General features: G+C 40.7%; 1 protein-coding gene across 1 annotated transcript in view; it reads right to left on the reverse strand.

Annotated features, from left to right (window-relative positions):
* Positions 1 to 14051, reverse strand: part of LOC111270695 (serine/threonine-protein kinase SBK1) — a 40259-nt gene that overhangs the window by 16312 nt on the left and 9896 nt on the right. The window lies entirely within an intron of this gene.

A 14051-nucleotide genomic window follows, 5' to 3' on the forward strand; every position in this document is an offset into this window, starting at 1 on the left:
AGAAATACTGCAAACGATTAATTGATACTGAAAAACAATTGATATGACTTTCGCACTCATCTCTTCTAAATTCTCTTGTCGAACCGATATTTCCGCTTCCGCAAATATTCCGCTTCTATACAAATAAAAGTAGAATACTTATGCGTTGATCGTTACTATCACTTGTATATACTATAACTGTCACTACTAGGATACTGTTTGATCAATGCTGATCTAGCCATCTGTTTTAACGATTTTTCCCTTTCTTTATTTGTAGAACACGACAAAATAATGCTTTCAGTTTTTCCCTTCGAAAATTGAATAGACCTCGTTGATTTGAAGCCCATTGGTCCTTCGAGTCTTTTGCGCTAAATAAAATACTGGCACCGCAAGTTAGCTCGTTTAGATTCGTTTATCTCATATAGCAAGTACTTTGCCTTGAGCGTCATGGCAAATAGGCATTTTTTCATACGAACATCGTTGCTAATCACATTAAACTATTGCAAGCTTCTCTTTGAAACATTAGCGGTGTTGGCATGCGGACGGGAATAGAGCTTCCTTAGGGAATTTCCTTAGAGTGGCTATCGCTTCACAAAAAACATTTTTTTACATCTATGGAAAAAATACTTTTACAAAAGCTAAGGAGTAGCTAAAAGCAAATCACATTCTGATCGTATCAATTCGGAAGGGCCTTAACTTGAAAAAAAAAAAAGGTAGAAAAGAATTCGATTTACACATACATCTAGGTAAACGAATCGATCTATTTATGCGGACCTACTGCATGGATCATCACATGCGGCCCGAATGTTCGCGCTCACAACTTCAGCTCAGCTACTACAATACTTTTATACACGATTATTTTGTTTTCGCTACTTCAAGAGGTGGTCTTGGTCGAGACGCCTTAATCAATCAACCTGGAATTTGAAAGGTATTCTAAATGCATTATTCCTACGAATATTCGAAAAGTTTTGTTGCGCCGAAGGTAAGAAGAGCAGATCTAATTGTGTCCAAGATACGCTTTAGAAAGAAATTTATTGCAAAGCTCTTTTTATGCAACTGAGAAGTCTACAAGATCGCTTGCTATCAGTCTACTAAACAAAACATTATTACTGTCCTGGTCTGCATTACTAAGTAGTATTAGTTTTACCGTAAAACTCCTTCGAACAATGCCTATACATCGTGTGACCTAATGGATGTTTTTCGAGTTAAATGGCATGGTTCGCCGCCAAAACAGCAGGATTAACTTTAGAGGGCGAGGTCACGACCGAAGCCCTTTCCACTGAGCTGAACTGAAACTTCCTTGACGGGACAGACAACATAGATTATAAACAATGGGAAAGGCATCTGGCAATAGAAATAGTTGTATTTGGTTCTTCGTTTTAGCTATCGAAAGCGCTTACATAAAACAACGAATAACGAAAAATTTCGTTTCGTCTTGTCTCTTACCCCAAATATTTCAGCATCTGGATTCCAACATTGTATAAATTTACGAAGAAGAACAAATGTAGCTAGTCACAGGCAACTTCGTAAGTCTATATAGTCGGAAACGTTCACAGTGAATGGTATAAGCCTTTGATCGTTCAGACCTAGCAAAACACGAAACAAATATGTTTAGTGTATAGGTAAAGTGTACGATAAACAGAGTTAGCGAACGTTAAGAATGGCCAAGGGCCTCGCCAAGGATGATAGATATACTTTTGTGATCTTGACCGATAGATCGAATGATCCGGTGAAACCTTTCATTGGATGCTGTATATAGTGAAACATACTCTGGTTAGGTTGTGTCAAACCTTCGTCTCTCTTCAAATAAGCAAGCTTCGATCATCCACGGCCCCATGTACGCGATCTTATTCCCGCCGAGAGGAGGACTCGATCAAGGCTATCTACGTGTGTACGACTATATCGAACAGAACTAAAAAGACTAGTTTGTGCATCCTGGACGCTTTCAGAGGTCAACGTTCGAACGTGGAGCTTTCGTTTTAGCAATCGTCGGATTCCTCTGGTCCGTCCTTCTGGCCTCGGCGCGTGAGTCTGCTCTCAAGGCCAACGGGACACAAAACAACAGGGAAAATGAGTTGGGGGAATGCAATGTATAACGGGCGGCTAGTATGTAAACAGCACCCATAGATCTCGACCGAAAATACACCGGCAGTTCCTTTAATGTCTTGACTGTTTTTGAGGCTGCCGAAATGTGGAACGACATGGACCGTGCCACTAATCGAAGGAACGCAACTACTAGAGCGTTTCTGTCAAATTAAAGAAGAGCGGCTATTACCCTGAATATTAGGAAGTCTTCGATATGTGTCCTAATGTATCGAATCATTATTTTGCGACATAGATAAGGAAAGTAGAAGGGCTTCAACAAAACAATTGATATATCTTACTTTATACATGGGGATCGATGTCGTTTAATTGTTCTGTCAGTTGTTATCGAACTGGCATCGGTCATTAGCCTGTTTGCCTGTTAAAAACTTAACTATAAAGGAGCTTACTTAATAGAAGAAGCGCCTATTCACATGATGTTCCTTGTGATTACGTACCCGCAGACTTGGCGCGTTGCTATAATTTTACTACATTATTTAAATCAAATACAATACAGCAAATTTTCCCCGTTTTTATGCGATGCGATCCATGGTTTTTGACATTTTCTACAATAACATATTCAACATGCTTCAACAATGAACCATGCACCGTCGTGCACCGGAGGATCGTAGAACAGTCTTTTTGATGGCTACACAAATTTTAAGATGTATAATTTTTTAGTTTATACGTACATACAACACAATTGTATTGATCTAAAGTCAAATACACTATTCGTCATATAAGATATATTTCAATTAGCAACTACTGGCTTTCGACGTGTACAGGGTATCGCTTATTACTCTAGGCCTTATTTTGTATTAGGTACGATCTGTTGCAGTAGTTCAAATCGCTTATTAGACTTCAACAGTGACCATGCAAATAACTCTGTTGAAAAATTATTTATGATAAAAAGCTCCTTGGAATAAAATTGACAGCTGAACGGATAGCTCGGCCTGATAAATGTTTGCTTTTAGTTTGACTGAAGTTATCGGTATCTATCAAAAAAACCTTGTTCAGATGACGGTTTCTAATGTGTAATGAAGTTTAATTTTCCGCAAAGAAAGAGTTCCACTCAACCAATGAACGTGTCAGTTTTCTAGAAAACGAAAAAAAAAAAACAATGAAGAAGGAAGCGACGCAGTTGAAATATACACTCGAAAGCAGGCCAATTTTGGCCTTTCGTTCAGTCGTCATTTCAAGTCCTCTTACAAGAATTTTTTGCTTGAAAGAGTCACTATCTTGAACGATAAACAGCTTTATGTTCGTTCGAAGGAGAGAACTAGTCTTTTTTTTTGTTGTTTAGACAAGACACATAGGCCACATACGTAGACGATTTTTTATTGACAAATAGAACCAGGAACGGGCAGACTCAGATTTTAAATTGAAGAGGAGACAAAAGAAATAAGGCTTTTATCAGAGTTTGGAAGCATGTGGACACGTGCATGGGACCAAAGACGTTCAGTTACATCCTGTGAGGCATCATGCATAAAAGCTTCCGGTTCGCCTGCTTGGGCGTTTTCGGTTTCAGAATCTACAATCAGTGCCCAGCGTTCGAGTGTTAGAGGCAAGCGGCAACGTTGCAACTACAAGCGAAGACCATGTGTTACTTGTAGGTAGCCGGTTATTAATGACGTGAGGTGTGTGCTGCTCAACAGCTGAATTCTGATCTTGTAGTTCCTCTTTTTTGCCTTCATAGCCGGCTTGGCGCAAGATCATGTTCATGTCCTACTACGCAACAACAACAGAAATAGCTGCAGCCCGTGACGATACCGGTTACCTTGCCGCGCTACTTGTTTCGATGGGGTTGCATCAGAAGTTACAGGCTACAGTTGCTGCCAGCTACGGCGTGGCCGCTCATCTTACCCTTGGGAAACAGCGAGGACGAAGCGAAGTTTTCAGCAGGCTCCGGTAGTACTCGCTTTGTTGGGTGGCCCTTTTAAACTCACCGTAATGTAGAGTCGGCAATTTGCCACTACCGTCGTTTCGCTTAACGACGAGGGAAAAGTGGACAGCAGATAAGTAATATCGTTCAGAGTTACGTTCAGGTCGATCAACGGCTAGATGAACTCGAATTTAAGCGATTAACACTACAGAAGGTTCTTGAACTGCTAGGGCCGTTAGACCGGCAGACGAACATTATGCGCTTAGGGAACCATGATGACGCATAAGCAACAGTGGGTATGGCGAAGAGAGCAACGAAAACGAGATATGAAATGATTTCAACGGCCATCCTAGGAGCTGGAAGGGGCTTTAGGGCCAATCGGGCTCTATGGCCATTACTGCAGCTACGTGCTTATCTGCCTTAAGAAACTATCGAAGGTGGACGCCTCAGCGCATAACGTATGAAGTTGAATCCAAGGAAAAACGAACATACAGGAATAAAAACGGCGCATGTAAGGTTGCTTTACGTGCTCCTACTTGGCCACTACGCATTAGACATGAAATGGCTACCATGAGGAGAAGTAAGTACAAAACGAAATGTATGGAGGAGTTAGTGTTGCGGATATTGGAGGAGGCACAAGGAGTATTTGTAATAAACTGATCCGTGTGAAAGGAGTAGAAAGTAGGGTGACTACGTAAATCTCTCGCGGACGGAACGGATCCTTTATGTTAGCTACGAATAGCATGCGAGAATTTATAATAGGACGTGTTGCTGACACAGCGAATGGATAGACAGAACCCGACATAACTTTTGCTCTACCTAATGGCTCGTTTGTGAGATTTTTGCTTTGAGGGGATCAGTTTTACTAAAAGTTTTGCTCTTGTTAGTAATAATTGCGCAGCCACATCTAGTAATATGGCCAAAACGACTTGTTTGAAAGCGAGTGGAGAAAGCAACGCAGTGGAAACTGTGAGCAGTATTGAAAAAAGATAAATTTCATTGATTGATGTCGAAGCAAAACTGCATCCTTATCGGTTCAACGTCGATAGGCCGCTATTTATTTACACTAAGAAGCTTCTGCTAGTAAATGCACTTTGAAATGTATCATTTCCGCTCCTATAGGACCGTTACCATGAGCGGTATTATCAGCATTATCGTACATTTTCGAATATCCGAGCCGTTCTCTTATGTCCTTGACTAGTGCAGGTATAATACGTTGTGGCTATGCAGTTTCTACTTTTTTTCTTGTATTGTTTATGTGAAACAGTTGTCTGCTACTGCTAAATTTTGTGTTCTAACGTATTCTCGAGAGGCTGAAGGTTTTGGTTTGTTATACCCAACGTTTTTGGCAATAGAAACAACGCGTATATGGGGTTAACAAGTGAAATCTAACGGCCAATATTAAAAACGGTTTTATCGTCTTCTGTAAGACCATTGGTATCAGAGCTTTTTTTACACGCATGCATACATGACAACGACACTTCGATCATGCAGTTACTTTCTTATGGTCGTGACAAAAAGCTCTTAGAAACATTTCGTTCATAGTCAGACTAATCATTAAAGGAATGCTCCTTTTCAGTATCAAACGTACTCTTGCTAAAACAGAATACAGTGTATTTCCTAATAGCTTTTTTCCCATACGACTGTTGGACTCCTTTTCCCCATTTTCCTTCTCGCACGTAATGTACTCATACAGACAACAGTTTTGTAAATCTCCACTTTGTTGATATTTAAACTAACATTTAAAAAAAAATTAAGTTCTTGTCATATATATGTTTGCACATCTAAGTTATGAGTTACTGCCTAACAGTACAACTGTTTGAGGGTGGGGAGGTTCAGCCCAGTATAGCAATACTCCGTTGTGACGGTCGTTTCAGTTGTCTAAAAGTTACTGATCGACGTAGGAAAAAATCGGCTGATTTTTTCAGGATGGTGACGCTGCGGATGGCCGTATCCGACATAAGACTGCAGTGCGGTTTATTGAAGCAGTCTTTAGTTCTCGCTACAAGCGATGCCCACGTGAAGCATCGAGTCTAAGCAGCGTAGCCGTTCGCTGTCCTTTTATTCTGACATTCACCTGACCCTTAAGACGCTTTTTTGCGACATATGTAGCAACTGCGGATCACTGGAAGACGTGACAGACAGAGGCCGAACGATCATTCCACTTAGCGAGCAATAGCCATAGCTATAGCGGCCACGGCTACGTAATATACAATGGTATTAACCGTCAACAAAAGAAACATGGCGAAAGTAGACTCGTCTAGGACGACACAACACGTAAGAAGATCATCCGGTCATCTTGTCACCCAGCTCACTATCCTGTTCCTAATAAGGACCAGGCTTGAAGACCACGACGTTAGCTCGTAGAGCCAGAGTAACCACAACGTTGACCTAACCTGCGTACCCTGGACGGCATTTGCTGCTCTATGAAGACGACAGTATTGATCTCGAAAGCAGCTAAAGTAACGAGAGCAACAAACAATGGACTACAATAAAAATTACCCGAAAGCGGCAAGGAAAGATATAACATAGGTGCCACGTTGGGTTTGGTGTTAAAGAAGCAAATTGACTTGGCACTGTTATATACAACAAAATATCGATACGACAGGCGCCATAAGTGGTTTGTTTGCTTGCTTCACTGCTAACTTGTTTTATCCTGCAAAACACTGGAAATGGTCAGAGGACATAATGTAAACTCATTCGCCCTTTTTCTCGTTCAACCTACCCCTCAAAGTTGTTGCAGCTATGGGCTGGCGCAATCTTGCAAACTCTTGTCTCACGGCGAAAACGGCCCCTGTGAGCGACAATAGAGACGTTAGTGTCTGCATGGGTAAGTACAATATGCAGCCAAAACACGAGCAATACCAACTAAATATAGAGCTATTCTGATTCTAATTGTCCTAGGTTATTAGATATATCAGGCGAACTACAACACGCGACTCGTAGAAGTAGTACAGCCAGTATAATTACCAGGGAAAATAACTGAATGGCAATATCGAAATCTACAGTAGAGGTCGTACCGTCACTTTAGGCAATACAAGCGACAATAGGCATACCTTTCTGTACAAAGTTCTTACAATGATTTATTGCTAGCATTTGGCTCACTAGAGAGGATCAACACACCATCTACGTCTTAAACCTCTAGCCACTTTTTTTGCTTTCCCCTTCAGATGACGAAATGGTCGAAACAGCTGTTATAAATACCGACCAGTTTCTACCAATAAACCGCTATGTTCGCCAAGAGTTGGCGTGAAAAAGGTGTGGTATGCCCGTTCCCTTTGCCGCCAGCCAACGGCTTATGGTTGCCATGGGCTGGTTAGGCGAAAAGTAGTGAGGCAAGCGTATCGTGGGGTAAGCTCCGACGAGGGCAGGAAAAAGCGATGGAATTTTTGAAAGATGCGCGGTTCGTGGGACACAGGAAAAGGCGAGTGAGATATATGACTTTTTATTCTGAAATACTTTGCTCGGTATGGAGCACTCGAAGAAGTTACTGGATTTCATAATTCGGTATAAAAATAAGCCTCAGCACTTTCGTCCGGTGGTATATAACCCTAAATCAAGAACCCTGGAACTTAGGTTGTAGAGCTTAGAACTGAAGTCGCTTCTCGCATTTCTTTACAGTTAATGAAAAATTGTACAATTATGATAGTTCGTTCTAGTGAAACTGTTTCCCGCCACGATCGTAAGGTACGGTTTAGCAGATTGTACAGCAGTGACATTTCGATTTCCGCTACTGTCCGGACAATTTCCGCTAGCCGTTCACTTCGGGTTGCCAAATTTAAAATAGCAGGTTCGCCAAACGTTTTCTTCATTTAAATAGTTCAAAGACGACTCCATACGTTATATTCAAGTTATCATCACCACGTGGATCTTGACTGTTGTGATAACTGTTTATAAGTTGCTATGTATACATAGAATGTCTAGAGTCGACACTTTCTGTCACGCTATCAGCTTTACTTAGTTGTATAACGCTGATCATATTTTTTCGTGCGTTACGTGCAGTACAAGTCGGACAGCCGTTTCATTTACGGCAATGGCATATCACTGCTATTGATGTGAAAGGGTTGCAGATCTTAGTTACAAGCTGTCCATGAAATATCACTGGGACAATCGGAGGGCTCTAATGGTTTACTCATTTCCTCATTTCATTGCTAACAGACTAAAGTGAATGTTAGATAGTTGGAGCCAATTATTGCTGATGTTTATCATCATGCTAAAAGTTTTCGCAGTGATTAGCAATCAATGAGCTCTCCTTACTGTTGTAGCCTATGTCAGTGTTTACCAGCGTTGCGATCGATATCGACAATCCCCGTATTCAACGGATACCCCTTATCTCATGCACATAGTATACTCTCTGGCTCGATAACCAAAGTTGTTCAGCTAACTCGGTTCTTCCGTCAACATTGAAGCCAAGGCCAACCATATAGCCCTTAATACGTCTTCACACGCGTACACAAGGCCAGTAACGACCGCATGTCTTTCATCTTGTGACTGTAAGGCTCTACTGATGTGTCTACCTTTTTGCTTTTTTTGACGTCTTCACGTTTATAAATATCTGAAGCACTGATAAAGTACATGGTCGTAGCCAACAAACGAAGTCGGTTTCGAATGTGCGATGTTCCGTCCAGAAACTAGGCTCTGCTGACAAGAGCAGATCGGCTATGTTTCCCTTATTCCATGAAGTTTTACAGTTTTAACTTACTGTAGTTGTAGCTTACTGTAACGTTACCGCCATACCATTTAACACACATAGTAAAACTGACCGCCAAATAGTGATCCTCAACACTCCGCCATCAAGTTGCTTCACACGAACTCCGCTGTAGCTTACCACCATGCTGCTTGAAACGAACATGTCAATTTTCATGTAACGGCACATAATTTTTGGGTGTGCTGATCATATTAATTATGTAGGTCTATCCTGTGAGAGTTTCAACCACTACGTCTCAATGTAATTGTTTAGCCAAACTGTTCGCTATCGAAAGTCGTTATTTGTTTATAGCATCTCTGTCCTGATACCAAGTACGAGTAGACTTTGACCTTTAATCTAAGGACACTTAGAAATAACAACGTCGACGAAGCTCGACTGTATCTCGTAGTCTCAATTATACGGAACATTATTATATATTTACTATTTGCGACTACCTTTTAATACATGTTGCGTTTTTGCAGTCACGGCTTTAAGAGCTCTCCGTTAGTTATTACCAGAGCATTAACCTGCATTGAGATTGTATTGCGTAAGTTAGTTCTGGATACGTACGAACGAGTTCGACTTGGCGAAAGGCCATGATACCTCAGAAGCTGCTTGAGGTTGGATCATCCACAAGCAGTGCGTCACATTAATTAAGTAGACAAAACAAACTAATACTTCCTAAATCCTATAGGTTATTAAATAGCACTCGTTACCCAATAAAAGGCGGGGTAATCGGTAGGTCAATCGACTGATTCGCTTCCCTGTTCATGCACACGGTGCAACGCTTGCATGGTTGGTTGACAGATCCTCGAGGAAGGCAAGCTCCTATGTATATACCACGATCACGCGGATGCGCGCTTCGCTTGTCCGGTTAGAAAATCTTACGTGAATTACCTTTCCCAACAAAGTAGGCCAGAATAGACGACATGGGTTTGTGGTGCCGCTTACATACGGAGAAAACATTTGCTAGTTTCCCAATGAGAGCTCGCAATTCAGCATTCGGATTCACGTTGCTACCCAGTGACCAGTCACTTGCAAAGCCCTTATATGGAACGTATACTTATACAGAGAATTTGTTGTTTTTTATGCAGTGACACATATACTATGTTTGCTCAGTGTGTATTTCATGGTCACACGTGATATTTATTCTACTCACAAAATTCATTATGACGCGATGATAGCGCATATGGAAGTTAATACACGAATACCTACAAATAACCTACAAGATACCTACAAATATTGTAAATCGGATAGTAGGTTCCACCGAAAATGGGGGAAGAAGGGACTACACTTATACCGTAATGCTAAAAATAGGCGACTTTTTTGGAAAGTATCGGAGCTGATACACAAGTTGGGGAAATGTCAGCAAACCCATACTTGCAGTTTTTGTCGATGTTCAAAGAATTTACAAATGGAAAAGATGACTTTAGTTCACCACGACTCTACATGTCCATAAGTGTACCGTTTGTTGTATCGTTATTTCTGCCCGGTTCAACTGTGTAGCGGTTCAGACCAACGGATCTGTCCATAAGCAGACCGCCCGATAAGCCTGCAAACCTCGATAAGCGATCATTTAATAGCCAGTCGCCTGTTTCTACGAATTCTTATGAGAATCGATTCTATCGTTTTGAGCCCAGCCGGCTCCAGGTCTCACCTGAAGTCTTCGGCGGTTAACTAGAGAAAAGGAAATTTACTTACGTAAGAAACCCCCTCGAAGGACTGCTTACCTTTTAGCCGCCTTTCAGTTAAAGCTAGCTTAGATCTATAGGGGCAGAACTTGGTTTCACCATACTTCTTTCCGCACAGATCAGAATAATCCCACAAATGTAGTTACCCAGTTGACGTTATAACCTCGCAACCACTTCGTATTTCAGCCCTAACCATGCCGGCTGGCTGATACGTTGGCTTACATAATTTTTGGAGACTCGTAGAGGCATCTATTTTTAAAAATGAATAATCTCTTTAAGTCATACTTTAGTGTTGTTCTATCACTTTTAGAATATTCTATCGAGCAACGACAGCCATACACATACAGATATTGTATACTGTCCCCACCCGTACAGCTGGAACAGGTTTTGATGGTGGATAATGGAGTGGTCGACGGTGTCGTTCTATAGCGGCCAGTAGGTGGCGTTGATAATCGTATCCGAGCCAATAACTTCGACTTTCTCCAAGCCACCCATACCGTGCACAACAGTCACTTCGTATTCTCATCACGGTAACGATAGCACTTATAAAAAGACTACCCAAATGAATATTAATGTTAAAGTGCCATTTTGCGAGAAAATTTGTCTTTTCCTTGTATATTACGTGGTTCTTTTGAGAACTCCCCTGCTCATCGCAGAACTGCAGCCTCTACCTTTTTACTCATTGTGATAATATCAACGTTTATAGAAAGGTAGACTTTGCTTTGTTCTATTAATAACACTGTTACATGCTATTTGGAAGCAATATATCTAAGAGCCAAGGGGACAAACAGCTGAAGATCCTGACGCCTGGTTATTAGGGCAAGTGATTGCAGAGACTTGTTACTGCACGCAGCCCTAGTCGCTGTATAAAAACAGCAGCTTGTAAATGCGGAGTAATAAGGGGCTGATTTTAACTAATCTTCCGGCACCTAAGGTCTATAAAAAAAAACAGCTGTGTTTATTCGGCGAGTACTTCAGGTCATCTGCTTGGTCCATGGATCATTTTTAAGCTGGAACACCTGCTAAGAAAAGCATACGCAATGTGTTTTGTACGCACCTCCAAGATATGTTCAAAATATCTGCGGGGGTGTATTTGCAGAGAGCAATAACTAACATATCGTTGAATAAAGTGTTTGTAACGACGTAAATCAAACTTGTAGACAAAACTTCGGCTAAGGTTTTACTTCAATTACAATCTCCGGTCGTAGGTGATTTTCGTATTTAGGAAGATCGGCTCAGGCAACTACCTTACGTATGGTTCGAGCATGTAATCTATTCACAAAGTATTACATCGATCTACCCTCGTGCTAAACTTTTCTAATTGCTGTGTAAGTTATGTGCTTGACCACTGCTTTAACTAGATCCTATTAAATTAAATACATGTTTTCGAGCCTTTCCTGACCTGGGCGACAGTCATTATAAGAGTATGTAACCTAAGGCTGAGCATTATTAGATTTCTCAACAAGAAATTGAACAAAAGCTTTTCAAAGCTTCATATACTTCTAACTCACCTCCTGCTTCAGTAAGTTTTTGGCATCGATCATCATTTTTGAGGCGTTATAGTTGATACCAGGTCCAATAGTGTCGTTGAAGTTTGATGAGAATTCTTGGGACTTTCGATCGTACACCCAAGCAGCTCTGGCCAGACATATATATATATATAGCTAGCACTTATATTCAACGATATGTGCATACATTAAAAAAGATCTTTAAAGGGACCTTTCAATCCAAGTTTGTGACGATAATTAGTTCCAAACTTTTTTATAAGTTTGTCTGCTGCTCCAAGCTATTCTCGCGTTAAGGGGCAAAAAGCCTGTGCTCACGCAATCAAGTTGTTGACTGTGTTTGACTGGTTATTATACAAAACGATCAAACGTGGACAATACTATTCGTTGGTGCGCTCGTAAGTAGTTAAATGCTTTTTGTAGAAAAATGACGAGATCATGTAAAAGAAATTACCCAGCCAGACCTGTTTTTCCTCCAACCTTTATCGACAAAAGGTTTTATTTGTATCAAAATTAGCCTCAAGGATTGGCAAGATATACAGGACTTACCGTACATACTGATATACATATAGAATCTCGGGTAAAGCTGATCACTGTCGTCTATGTATCGTACAGATTATATATAGGAGTCTTTAGCAGATTTGATTTGGAGACAGCTTTCACACAGGTTCTACTTAAACTGATTCTCATAGTTTTAACAAACCTCAATTGGTTGCTATTCTTACACAGGTTGATTTACAGATATGAGCTTTAATTTTAGGTACAATTTTGATGTCTACTGTCTAACGGGTTAGGGTTCCCTTGCCATATAACATGCTACCATATCAGCTCCAGTTAAACTGAGCTACTCAAAATAAAGCGGTTATTGAAAGGAATCCGACATGGTGTTTCAAGTGCTTTAATTAAAAGTAGCAATGCAGCTTTCGGATTAAAACGTTGTGTATAATTATCTATATTTATTTATCATTCTTTTTGCGCTTTACTCAGCTATCAAGCCAAGCTACATTTAAGCGTCGTACTATGTCGTATTCAGGGTGCACGTCCCCTGGTGGTAGCTCTGTTCATTACAATATTATTCGGAGAAGATTGATCTAGTTGGGGCATCTATTGAAGTCAGAGCCTCTCGTTTTCTTTTACGGCCATTAAAAAGCATAAGGAAAGTAGATCTCTTACTTAGATCTAACGACCCTAGCTTTTTTCTCCCAAATTAGTATGGTCGCCATTCTTTCTAACGCCAACCGGTGGTCGATGGAGACATAGGGGAACGGACCGTTGCCTGCCTTTTTCCTGCTAAATGAATTGTCTGTGGAAAGCAGCAGCAGAAATTGGTCGGATGCCCAGCTTAATTTTTGACCAAATTAGATAACGTTTCGTACGTGTGTACAGCGTGTGCTTATGTTTAGCCTGCAATATGTGAGAATTTTCTCTTAAATCTACATTGTGTATTTGATCAGCAATATTCAGCGAATCCACCAACTTACCACACTGTACCCGTTTTACATCCTTCAAGAGCTTATCTCTTGTGTGGAGACTTGGTAGAGAATAGCGCATTAAGACTGGAAAACTCTCGAACTTCGGTGCTGTACATGGAACCCCAGACAACATATTGTAACATCGATGCTTTTGTATATTTAAAACCAGTTAGCACTTCTATATCTTTGTGGCGCCGATATAATTCGTTGCAAACACAAAAATCATGTACTTTTCTCTGAAATGAGCGCCGATCAGTTTAAAAATTAGGTTTATGCTCAAGCCAATTCCACGTGAACTTTTTCAACTTAAAAACGTATCTGATTCGAGCCATTATACACTTGAGAAAACTTCATCCGTATTTGTCGGCCTTGATAAATCGTTTATTACAGGCGCCAATCAGAGCGAAATGTACTTACCTGTTCATTTTTATTCTAAATGTCAAGCCAACTTTACCTTAAGCCACTGAGGAAGTAAAGGCTTATTGGATCAAGTCTTCAGAATCGGGTAACATTCTTGCTTGACTCTGCTAAAAAGAAATTGGCTCAACGCTTTTATTGCTCCAGACACGACCAGTGGCAGCAGCACGACAAATCTTTGATCGTCTATGCGCGTAGGCATGTTAAGAGGCAACCCTTAAAAAGCTCGAAACGTCAGTAAGAGACACTATCGTATAGACACATAATGTCATTGCGAACACACTCTGTCTCTTTAGCGTCAATTTGTATTGTCGATTCGCAAATATATTTTTGTAC

Source organism: Varroa jacobsoni, unplaced genomic scaffold (assembly GCF_002532875.2).
Source record: "Varroa jacobsoni isolate VJ856 unplaced genomic scaffold, vjacob_1.0 contig00059, whole genome shotgun sequence".
NCBI classification, from domain to species: domain Eukaryota; kingdom Metazoa; phylum Arthropoda; class Arachnida; order Mesostigmata; family Varroidae; genus Varroa; species Varroa jacobsoni.